General features: G+C 39.6%; 1 pseudogene; it reads right to left on the bottom strand.

Moving 5' to 3' along the window:
• The window catches only part of LOC139478825 (receptor-type tyrosine-protein phosphatase alpha-like), a 40,965-nt pseudogene that overhangs the window by 4,014 nt on the left and 23,174 nt on the right, over positions 1 to 13,777 (bottom strand).

The raw sequence follows: 13,777 nt of genomic DNA, 5'->3' as shown, positions 1-13,777 counted from the left end.
TTAACAATGCTTGACGGCATCCAGGTGATATCTCCTGTGAAGGCCGTTTGTCGATGTTACATATCGCTACCGCTATAAGCGCAACAAAACGTTAAGAAGACACACTTTTAAACAAATTAAATCACGAAGAAAGCGACGTTTGAGGCGGACACATTATAATATTGTTGCCGAAACATTATGGGCCTTATGCCAACAAACATGTCACTTCAATGATCGACGCCGCTCTGGACGCCCAAGGGCAACTCCGACTTCAGACAGATTAGCCAGAGCAATGGCATCAAGAAATCGGTTGCAAACTGTCACTCAGATAAGGGATCGGTTGCATCAGGCAACTCGTGTAAGAGCCCCAACACTGCCTACACATGACGTATCATCTCACAACTTGCTACACGTCATTTGATTCAGCAGTTGTGTAGGAATCACTGGCACTGGGATAAACGAAGTTGGTATAATGTCATGTTTTCTTACGAATCGAAGTTCACTCACTCACTTGCGTTATCAAAGGAATCGAGTTTGGAGGCTGCTCAGCAGTGGTGATCATATCCTTTCAATGTCATTTATATCAGGCGATATTTCTGCATGATTCCCACTGTCCCCTATTTTTGTAGCATAGTAATTAGAATTATAAGTATATTATATAACCGCCGTGATATTGCTGCTAAAAGTGGCGTAAAATCATACTCACTCACTCTCCCATATTATATATGCTTTGGAATCTTAATGGACAAGAGGATGATAAAAGGTTCATAGAAAGATTAACATGTACATCTTACTTTAGTGTTTAGGGGTGCCAATAACCTGAAAAAGACAAAACCCATTCCGCAAGTGTAAGAAGTAACTACCAATCGTAAGTCCAATGTACGATTCTGACTGTGTCATAGCCATGTCTTTTTGTGAATCACTACGACATAGTATTGATAATGCGCAAAAGTGGGAACCTCATGACTCACCAACAACTATTTAGAGTTGGCATTAGTTGGCAGAACATGTCTTTATCTCTAATAAATCCACACTGATGTTAATATGCAGTTATGGATGCCTTTGCTCGGATAATGGGAGAAAAGGTTCAAGTTGGTATTACCTGTGTGATGTCCTTGTCCAGACAGTGGGTCATGGTTCTGATGTTGTTGTAGATCTCAGCTCGTTTGTCATGCTTCAAACCTTGGACAATATTGCTCAGGATGCATAACATGGCTCCATTCTGTCTGCCGCCATCGCTGTGACAAAACAATGCGAATGCATATTATATGTGAGATGGCGTCATATGCAACAACAACTTGGGAGGTGACACACTTTAACCACTCCATGTTTATTTCAGCCCCTGTTTACGCTTCTGGTGACTTATCCAAATTCTTATTTTGACGCATCAGTGATACAAATATGTCCCATGCTAGTCTTTATTTTGAATTTTGTAACATATGTACTCCTTTTTCAGGTAAACAATTGACTTGCCTTTGCACGTGTTTGTGACGGGTGCAAATGTCCTTATTAAATATCAGTTATGCTTCTGGATTCTGGATTCCATGCTAGGCCCGATTTCTTGCTTCATGTACAGTTGTACGTCCCTTACCTGTATATGACAGTAACCGTGTGGGGGTTGACCTCCCCTGTGTGGCGGTCGACTTGTTCCAGAAGCTCCAACAAAGTGGAGGGGGATTCCTCGGGTAGGATGTTCAAGACATACACATGCACAAGTGCTGTTGGGGAATTCTGTTCAGTAAACGAATATCGAAAAGTTATAATTTCAATAACCTCTACTTGAGATTAGGTAGGTGTGTGCTTCGTCAAAGAAAATCGCCATCGGGAAATTTTGTATGACTTCCTTTGAAGTAAAACCAGGAAGGATATGCAGCCAATCTGCATACAATTTTACTGACATCGGACCACTCAATGAGATAAACACACACACACACACACACACACACACCTTAGCGCTACAGCTGTCGTAAGCAAATGTTAAGGTAAGAGAATAACGATGACCTCAGCACTAAGGTCGCATTGAACAACAGCACAAATAAAGTCACTGGCGTCGACCAAAATATTTTTGTTACATATCAATTACATACTAGTTTTTTCAGACAAACGTTGTATTTCATCATTAATTCACACTACCATTGCAAGCCCAATGGTCTAATCATTGTGTGTTTTCCAGCTGATCTGAGCCAGGGTAATAAGTGTGATGTTAATAAGAGTTCCTCAGTTAATTGTGAACCTACCTCCATCTGTCTGTGGATGTTCAAGAGTGTGATGTCTGTACTGACGGTGGTCTCTCTGGAGCATCTGACATTGACAGGACCAAGATCAAGGCTGTCTCCTGTCGATGGCACAAAACCGGACAGACTCTGACAAAAATGAGTTAAGTTTGAAAATCTAGTAACGATGGAATTGGAGTATGTACACAAATGGGTGTCACAATTGGATTAACATGACCTACCTGGTGTGAGTCTGGCAGGACAATGACAGTGGAAGACTCCTGTTCATCTGTGAGTTTCCAGAACAGAGACGCCGTGGTGACGGAAGGGGCCTCAGTGAGCAGGTAGCCTTTCACAGACAGGTGGGACTAAAGGGGGGATAATGAAAATACATGTACCATTTTATTTCACATAATTAAGAATAAGTTGACTGACATGCTACATAATTGAAGAATCGTGCAAGGCTTGCGAATAGGAACTTGAACTTTATACTTATATGTCTGAGCTCCTGTCACATTTTTCTTGACACCTCGTTTAACAAAACAACTCGTTGTAAAATACACTGTCGTTTACATGTACTTTCTAAAATACTCGTTTAACAGATAGTACAAACAAAGATCTAGTACAAACATCACTGTCGTGTACAGGTTTTTTCTTGGTGCCTCATTTACCTAGCATAATCCGTTCCACAGTCGTTTACATGTGTTTTCTTGGGGACTCATTCAGCTAATAGAATCATGTTCAAACAACATGACGTTTGTAGGTATTTTATTGATCTGTCTTTAACCAAATACAATGATTTTACCCGTGAGCTGACAGCTAGGATGTCTGAGCGTCCATTTATCCACAAACGACCTTTAACGCTGAGTTCTGAAAATTTCATAATAAGTCTTTCTTCGTCTGATTATGGAAAAAAATCAATGAACATATTAAATAAATTTAATATAGATAATAATGATATGGTTCTTATAACACTTGACATAAGACGAGAAAGTTTTTTATTAGATACTTACTGAGTGTATCTGATGAAATTAATCTGTCCCACCGTCTATACTCACCCTGGGACTGCTCCTTCCTTTCTGTGTTCAGGGTCTACAACAATTCGAACATTTGTTTGAGCTTTTGCTGTCACAATGTAGGCGTTATTAAGTCCAGGTTTCATTTTTACGTTACTGTGTGCAAATGTTGTCAAATAGAACTGATCAAGGTTGATTTTCAACTAAGCACCTACCTCTACTAACTTGGAGACTGTCATTCGCTCCATGCTGAATGTTCCTTTCACATTTCGTCTGTTTCTGAAGTCCTCAACGCTGATGGCAGTATTACCAAATTCGAGTGTTTCATACAGGGCCATATAAACACATGTGTACTGCTCCTAATGCAATAAAACATTCAATAGTTGAATATGGTAATGAAATTAAGCGGGCAAGAATGAAGCAATGGTCGAGAGATTTTCAAAGTTAATAAAACGTTCTTTATTACTTTGAGGATACCCGTATAACAGATTCAATGTGTTTTCACGTACACCTTGTCTCATCACTACTAATTATCCATATAATGCGGGGGGATATAGCGATCAGCTAGTCTGTCTGTCCGTCGGTCTGTCCGTTTGTCTGTCCGTAATCATTATTTTTTCAGGGGCAGAACTCGAAAACCAATCAGTGTATTTGATCGAAACGTGGCAAATCTACCAGACACATACTGAAGTGGTGACTTTTGATATTTTTGTAATTTTCCGGATTTTTATTTTATAATTTTTTGGGGGAAAGAAGTTGGACATAAACTCCATTGAGAATAATTTGTTCTTTCGAATCTGTAGGGGCCGGGGGATTTGTCATTTTCTGATGACTTATATTATGTCTTTTGCGTCCTGTAGCATATGCTTCGACAGATATTCGAGAATTCCAGTGACAAGATAATAAGAAATTACACTCTCAGTGACACTGACGTCACCATTTAACACCAGCATGGTTGCGTTGGGTAATATTCGACTAGTATATATCATATTTATATGTTTACAATGTAAAGCAAATAGTTAAAGGTAAGTAATTGACATATATAAGATTCATGACTTGTACAGAAAATACCCGTCATTGCAAAGCGTTATATATGATGACAGTGTCCCACCTTGGTCTGTATCATGCCCTTCCTCTGGTCTCTCATCCTCGAGACACAACCAAATACATCCACCCTATCTTCAGCCAGTGCCTGGTCCAACAGGTAGTCCACGGCGATGTAAGTCCCTGTCCGGCCGACCCCAGCACTAAAGAATGAATTAATATAGTGTGTATCTACTCGCATACAAATTAATACAGTATCCATGAAATCAGTTCCGCCAATAGTTGAAATATGAAACTTATTATAATGACATTGTATTAAAGAGCAACAGCATGAGTACTGTCTGTCAATGGCATTAAACCTGTTTACGAAAATACCTGATTTAGTGTAATGTAATTTATGTTTTCCAATCAGATTTTGACAGCGCTTACCACTATAAGGAACATTGTTTTCGATATAACCAGAGACAATTTCTTTACCTGCAGTGTACCAACAGAGGGTCATGCTGTGTGGTTGGTGCCGTCCTGACCAGCCACAGAAACTCAGTCAAGGCCGTCTCCTCAGGAGTTCCATGATCCGGCCATGTTGTGAAGTGGAAATGGTGGAAACATCGACTTGTGTTTGTCTGAAATTGTGCAAAACTGAGCTTTGTGCTATATCAAGGCAATGGTTCCAGGACTTACTATGATGCCGCGATTAGTGAGGTTACTTGTTCGAAAACATTGATGTTTGCAGCTAAATCCGTTTGTAATTACTATCTGAATCTTTGTCAGAAAAAAATGGATGGCTTACCTTTGTCTCTGTAACCTGTAGTTCCCTGACGACCCAGTTAGCCCGCCTTCTGGAGTCGGTCACAGATATGATGAAGTCTCCCACAGGCATGTCTGATGTATCTGACCAATATGCTTCGCACTTCACCTACGATTAGATGACATATTGTCATTCTATGGTCTTTATTTGATATTACCATTGACTGGTCCGTATTTCAGTTTTGAAAACCCAAAGCATTTACTGAAATGTTTGCAACTGATCTTGAGCGGAAACCAACTTGCAAGCCATAGGTTGCTGCAGCACGTGGTAACAAATGGTAATTATAACATATGTGTCAAATAGACTAGCTAAAAGATAATTTGGTTGAACGCTCTGTCACAATGAATAATGCTAGTTAGGTTACAAAATCATGACATGATAATGCTTGAAAGTCAACACCATGATGTTCTTGTCATTATAATGACATTATGTTTGACTTATCATCTACCCTTCAATGATAAATGGTTGTTTTCTGAAACGTACCCTTCCCAACTCCTTGAGATTTGTCAGCATGACGATTCGTGTACAGTTCTGTTCCCAGATCATCCTCCAGAAGTCAGTCAGGGTCTTCTTGTTTGGAGCTGTAGATGACAGATATGTGAGACTTTGTGGTTATGTTGGAGTAAACCCTAGGAATCAAATTACTAGCCACACTGATGCCGAATGAGGGCTTTGAATTAAGACAATTTCACATATTCATATCGAATAAAACGGATTCCTCTGTCTTTAATGTGTCAGCTAATCATATGTGTTCCACTTGTTCGTATACGTATCTCTGGTATGGTTCATGTAGAGCTGTAAACATGCAACAGTTCGTATTCGAAATTTTCTCACAGTAGCCTCTCAGCCTATTTTGTGATTAGGTGATTCATTATTACCAAAAGGATAGATAGAGTGTAAGCACCAGGATAGACCACTACCCGTGTGTACGTACCAAGATAGACCACTACTCGTCTATAAGTACCAGGATAGACCACTACGCATGTGTAAGTACCACGATAGACCAGTACTCGTGTGTAAGTACCAGGATAGATCACTACTCGCGTGTAAGTACCAGGATAGACCACTACTCGCGTGTAAGTACCAGGATAGATCACTACTCGCGTGTAAGTACCAGGATAGACCACTACTCGTGTGTAAGATCCCGGATAGACCAGTACATGTGTGTAAGTATCAGGATAGGCCACTTCACGTGTGTAAGTATCAGGATAGACCATTACACGTGTGTTAGTACCAGGATAGCTAGACCATTACACATGTGTTAGTACCAGGATAGACCACTACACGATTATAAATATAAATAACAGTACCTTGTGCTGCTATGTAGGCTTTGGGTTGAGAATGTCCCTATTAAAAAAAGAATTAACAGATTTTTGTTAATGTTTAACGAGGCATTCAGCAATATTCCAGCTGTGTGACGGCGGTCTATAAATAATCGAGTCTGAACCATACAATCCAGTTATTGATATCATGAGCATCGATCCGCTCAATTGGGATACAATAACATGCATCAACCAAGTCAGCGAACCTGACCACCCGATCCGGTTGGTCGCCTCTTACGACAAGCATAGTCGCATTTTACGGCAAACATGTGTTGGTGAAGAACTATTCTATTACGGATGTTCGCAGGTCTTTTAACAGATACATACATGTACATGTAGTACTGACACTATAGTAAGAATTTTGACAGTAATGACAATTTTACAAATCCACAATTATCAAGAAAGAAACATGATATCCTACTCACATCGATGTAGCTGGCATTGATGTAGTCGGAACCAGGCTGGTCTGGCACCTCCTTCAACACGACTCGAGTGGCATCATCTGTAATGTATGGGACTATACAATAGGAATAAAGGTTATGCACGTCATATAACTTCCAAAATGTACCTAGTTGAGCGTACTACATGTTTCTGGTATGGCATGGACAGAGATTTAATTTGGAGAGCTAAACACACAACACTGTTGCCTGTATGAAATACAAAAGTGAATTTAAAATGTACATATGAACACGTGTATGAGAATGCGTTCAGACAGGCTTGCCCATGGATTTAGGGTCAAATGAACTGATATTTAAATAACACAGTGGGATGACAGTCAAGAGAACGTTTACTCTGAGTATCACCAATTGTATATAAGTCATGTTGTAATGAAGAACAATGAAATGTAAACCTCATCATCTTAGTTGTATTCATATCCAAAACTACGTCAACGCCGGAGAATAAAAGAAGCCATAGGTAGAAGAGGAAAAGCACATTCTTTGAGAACGTTAGAAATTCAGTATACTTTTCGAAATCAACATTTGATATTTATAATATGAATTGTAATTGTAACTATTTGATAAGTATTCATACACACACATACTGATGATATAGTCAGGATTATACAATCGACTCTGCTTTTAGCAGCCATTGTTTTATAAAGATGGAAAAGGTTCAGCTGATTTTATAACACAGTCAAAACCATACATCTAATACATACAGAATATACATACAAACATGGATCTTTGTTGATTCGATGCCTATGCTCATATTGAGAAAGGTGTAATGACACATATCACACACTATCATGAGTGCTATTATCACATGAAAAGCCCAATATTACAATGTCACCTCTATTTATTCTTGACACTCTGAGACACTCACATGGGTAATAACTTATGTATTTGTTCTTGCCCTTGTTTTCCTCCAGCTGGGAGTTTTTGTAAGGTCGGGTGAAGGTGGTGGACAGCTTCTGCGAAAAATGAAGGAACATATGGTTATTACATCCAATCCCCTTGAAATCGATACAGGATGGTTGATAAGCCATATATATGTGTGTACAAATAGCCCGGACCACATGCTAGAAGACATCATACAGTTGATAAAACTACTAACAAGAAACAGAATGCGATCGTCATGCAAATACATTTCATTGTGTTAGATGGCAACTGAATGTCATTTCTGCAAAATATGCTTCACATCTATGCTTTTAGATATGAGGGCTTGTCACAAGGTTCTCAGTCTAACAAAGAAAATCAAAAATTGTGAAGGTGTTTATATTTCTGAAATAGCACTGCGTTTCAATACACTTCTCTTATCGAGAGTGCAGCATTTCAGTTCCAGTCAGAAAGAAGTTTTTTGAAGCAACCCTGAAAAACCTGTTCAGACAGCTTTCCACGAAGGTGTTCTTTCAGTTTAGGAAACAGATGGAAATCACTTGGTGCAAGGTCTGGCGAGTCTGGAGGATGAGGAAGCTCCTCGAACCCATATTGTTGCACATCAAGCGAGAGGTGTGAGAAGACGCATTGTCATGAAGTGGTATAACTCCAGCAGTCCACATTCCTTGCCGCTTTTCTTTGATACAATCTCCTAGGGAATGAATTAAATCTGCACAGGAGGCACTGGTTATCTTTTGACTTTCAAAATAATCAACAAGGATCACACATTTGCTATCTCTTTGGTTGAATCTTCATTGATGGAAGTTGCGGACGTCCAGACCTAGCTTTACACATAGCTACCCAACAGTGGAATAGCTAGTACACTTATCCCCATAAACTTGTGACATGGGGTCATGCATTTCTTGGGGAATACTTTTCTCTAAAGTAAAACAAAATGATGACTCCTCGGTACTCCATTGATGTGTCCATATAGACCCCTATCACGTTCAACTGGCTGTCACTAATACACAAACGGTTTCAGTTTCTTATGGCCCATAGTTAAAAGTTAGTCAGGCTTAGAACTTTTCGACCAGCCCTCGTATTTTATCATTATTCAAGAAATGAATATAAATTGATGTACACATCCCTTAATGTATATATGTGTCGGTTTTATACAATAATGTTGATCCAGCTGACCTGAAACTCGGCCTGGAATCCCCCGACGGGCACCTGCAGTTCCTTGATCCGCTCCCCCAGCTGATCTACAGACACCACCGTCAATGCAGGAGCACTCGCTATGTTGTAGTACGTGGCACTGTGGTCCTCCATATTCTGGTCCTCCTTTAAATCGTCCTCGTCCTCTTCCACTACACCTTTATGCGCTGAGTTTTCAAGTCCTTTGTCAGATATGTGGCCTATCATGTGAAAAACAGATACATGTAGGGAACTTTGCATGAATATACAGTATATATTGATACATGCATATCTATACAGGTATGAAATCATGGTTTGTTTGTCTTTCAGACCTGGTCAAGAAACTGGTACATGTTAAGTACATCATTTCTAAATGATCCAATTTTCATTATATGAAATTCAACAATTCTTCAGGCCAACTGTTGTCCCTGCCACCAACCTTTGTGTATTTTGAACATGTCTGTGTGATCATCAGACCGCTTCGGGTGACTCTTCCGCCTTCTGATCAAAGAAACCAAATTGTTATATTTTTGGTTGCACACAATCACATAGTAATTTTCTAAAAATGCAGTTTTATGAAACCTGATCTCTATTTGTTGTGTATGCTAAACATTGTTATATAATTTGATATGATAATTCACCCTTTATGTAATAGCTGAAAAAGGTAGACAGTACTACAGGTTTTTCATTGCAGGATTATGGGCTGGATCTTTTGTTCAGAACATTTATATATGCTGTCGCGGTCTTTATAATATTCCATTGAAAGTTGTTCCTATAGATAATTATCATTTGATATAATTTCACATTCATGAACTACTAGGAATCCAGGATTCGTCGTGATCATGATAGTATCTGGCTTGTTCTTTACTGTTTGTGAACAGTGATCAGTGATCAGTGAACGTCTACAACCTTTGCAACATTGGGTTTCCTCACATTCAGCTTGGTTTGGCAACGTATGGAGTTTTGAACAAGACAAAGTAGTTCTCTTTCGTAAATTTCAAATTTGAGTGGGTCATTGGTGTGGGCTTTTTGCCAACTGTCATCCACAAGTCAGATAACAATGATGAGTAATACAACCATGGGCAACCAAACCTTGCAGTATCGTCTTGTAGTCTCTACTCTGAATTGTGCAGTCGCTTCGTATTCCTCAGTAAGCATGACCTATGTCATATCCAGCCCTAAATTATTCCTGGGTTAGGTTTCTTCATCCTTGTGTCGCTAAACATTCACTACGATTTACAATTGGTAATTGCCATACGCTTTTACTATAATTTAACACACACGCGAGTCCTTCATTTAGTCTTCATTCATACCGAGATACTGCATGATACGTGTGTTGTGCTCATTACCTAAAGACAACCACAACCACAACAATGATGGCCAATACAGCGAGGACAGCAACAATGGCACCCGCAATGGCACCGGCATTACTCGGCATAGGCATACTGATTGCTAGAACAGAAAAATATAAATATGTCATATAAAAATAAGACACTGTGCCGAAAGAAAGTATGTTCGTTTTCATTGCGATTATTCATATTATCTTCCACGAACATAACAACGGAAAAAAAACGCACGCTCTCTTTCACAGCAGTTCCTTTTGGTTCATCGATGAAGTATATATGCTTTCATGTACACCATACCAGCTGCACACGATCATGATGTCAATAATGTCAATATCGAAAAAAAATCTATATGTATATATAAAAGCGGCAACATTCATACACGGGCGGCACAGTCGTCTATGGTGCTGCATTTCTCTGTGCTCAGTCGCGTCCATCTTCCCGATTAGCACCATGCCCATGCTTATGAAATGGTAGACGGCTTACACCTGCCTTACTTCTGGGATTTTTCGTGCAAATAAGCTGACACGCCTGGAGTACTGTTCAAAGGGGCGTTTGACCGACCTCTGTCATGCACTCACTTCCCCATCATTACGGTATAAGCTAAATTAGCATCTTTGAATAACTTAATGTAACTAGTTACAAATATTACGAAAATTGTAGTACATTGACTCTATGGGTGCAGGAAAGCAATTGTGCTGTGACGCTGTATCGGCGTTTGACGTCCGCTTACTTCCCTTTCCTCTCACAGTATTCTGACACGCCATATATGACTTGATTAATGTTACAAGCACTGTCAAACTCAACTCACTCACACAATAATCACAAGGAATAAATTCCAAGAGCAGTAATTATTTTACGATTACGAATTTAGCATAAGCATATAATTATGAATCAGTATCAAACAGTGATCATGGCGTGTTTTTTCGAAAAAGTGAGCGTATCCTGCCCAAAACACATGGAAAGACAAGTCAATAAGCCATGTAATTCACTGATAAAGCTTTGTTTATGAGTTGTTGACAATAGCGGATAAGTATGACATTGTGTTGAACCGTTGCAATTTACTTATTGTAATAGAATTACTCCCAAAACTGCATTCTATACACATACCAGGATTGGCATTGTATTAATATTAATACAATAAAACTTTCCTTGGAAACAGATGACTGGGAAATAATAGTTCTATATTCTGAATTCACAATTTGGTTCGTTTTCCGAATTTTTGGAGTTAATGTAAATACCGTGGATAAACTTTCTGTTGCAACCTAAAATTACGACCAGAAATAAGACTGAAATGTTTAATTATGTTCTCTATTAAGAAAATAACGCTTTAAGAAAGAAGAGATGATTACGTTAATTTGAACAGATGCAACAGTGTACCCACACGTACATGTATTAACGTGTGAGACGAATATACTTGATGTATTAATGTGTGTTACTTTGTGTGCAGGTGTATTCAGTCCATCCGTCAGTGCATCCACTCGGGCAGGCACCGTTCACATGGTGACAGTTCTTGGAGTCACGACACTGTCCACATTTTTCAGTACAGTTGGCACCAAATGTACCAGAACTACACACTGAAACACATACACATTGGGTCTTCGTGTTAGGGTATCCTGCTTCAGTTGCTTGATGTATTGTGCTTAGAACAGAATTACGGACATGCTACATTTATACTTGGTGTCATACAGACATCACAGTATCACATATTATCTGTAAAACATAAACCACTTTCTCTCAAAAGTAATCCCTGCATATGTCTAGCCCGTGATTCCCCCGAGTAACCGAATGCAGGGGATATAAACATAAACCTGAAATAACAAGGAATGATTTTTTTCCGCAGGAAACAATATTGGTTATAAAAGAAAGGGGCATATTTTGATGTAGAGATAAACATGTCATACTGACGAGTTATCAAACTGACCTTATAACCTAATCCAAATGTTACAAAATATAAACATGCACAAAAGTTAAGCGCCACCCACCATATTTGTGAGCTGTTACTTTGGGCACTCAATGATGACTATCATAACGAATTGTTTGATTGTTATAAGCCGTATATGTAAACCTCATGTGATGCAAAAGTTGTCCCAATGTAAGTTTATTTTGTGTTCCAAAAGAATATGAGCAGAAAGGAATGTTACCGAAGACCAGAAATTGAAGGATTAGAAAACATTGAAAAGCTTGTTTTGTCATGTAACTGTCATGATATCAGCAGACCATATCAGGTGTCACATAGACACCATAGGGAGTGCTGAGTCTATTGCAAGACAGAAACGTCAGTAACGTGTGTATGATCCACGGACATTGGCCATAGCTTCAACCCAACGCCTCATGATCATACTCATGACAAGTCGTTTTGAACTGGGGGATCACGATGTCTGATTTTCCGGCCAAGAATGTCCGAGAGATGATAAATCGGCTTAAGATCCTGACTACAAGCCGGCCAAGGAAGAGTGGCAATAGCTTCTTGACGCAAATAAGCCAAAACTGCCCATGATCTGTGGGGTCTAGCATTGTCGTCCATGTAAACACGTCTTGTCTGAAGATGATGGCTGTCAAAATGAGGGACTGCGTATACCACTGGACGAAGAACGGCATCTTGGTATTGTTGGCCATTTAGTTTTCCACGAATTGTCACCAGCGGAAGTTTGCAGCCGAAGGAAACACAACCCCATATCATGACAGACCCCCGCCACATGCTGAGGTCTTCTGGATGTTCCTTGGTGCAAAATGAGTGTTACGTTGCCTCAAAACACGTATTCGACCATCAACTGTTCGTAGCAGCATTCGACACTCGTCAGACTAATGGATCCTTCTCCAGTTGGCCAAGTTCCATCGACTACGGACACGACTCCATATCAGACGATTCCGCATGTGCCTCCCAGTCAGTTGAGGACGTTTTACTTGTCTTCTGGCGTTATAACCAGCCGCTCTGAGGCGATGCCTTACGGTCATCGTCGAGAGTGGGTAATCCACTGCAGTTTTAAATCTGTTGAAGTGGCAAATGGATTTCGTCTGACTATCCTGAAAAGACGTCTATCCTCTCTGTACCAGAGCTATGCCTATCATTGACATCATTGATTTGGCCATGTTTGACAATCAAACGAGTGATAAAACTGTGATGACGACCCATTTGTCTTGCAATGGCCCTGCATGACATGTCAGCATTTTTCATGCCTTTCACGTGCCATCTTTCACCGTTCGTTAACTTTCTCCTCAGCATGGCTGATTTTCAACCTCTATTGGAAGGGGAATCTCACACAGGAGCAAAATGCAACTACGTGCCTGAAACTTGAATTTCACTATTTATAGCAACACGTAAAGCACGCCTTTCTTGTGGTATCTGGACAAATTTGGGTTCGTGAAACTATGGAAGACTAATTCAGTCAAACATCATCATATTTCGTATTTCTGATTCCCACACGTGAAATCAAGAGACTATGAATATGGTGGCGCTTAACTTTTGTGCATGTGTATATTGGCTATATAGCATTGAGTTTGTGAGTTTGTTGATATAACGCTAGGATACATATATACAA

This window comes from Haliotis cracherodii, unplaced genomic scaffold, assembly GCF_022045235.1.
Source record: "Haliotis cracherodii isolate W230 unplaced genomic scaffold, xgHalCrac1.p SCAF_4, whole genome shotgun sequence".
Taxonomy (NCBI): Eukaryota; Metazoa; Mollusca; class Gastropoda; order Lepetellida; family Haliotidae; genus Haliotis; species Haliotis cracherodii.
This window is presented reverse-complemented; position numbering and strand designations above follow the sequence as displayed.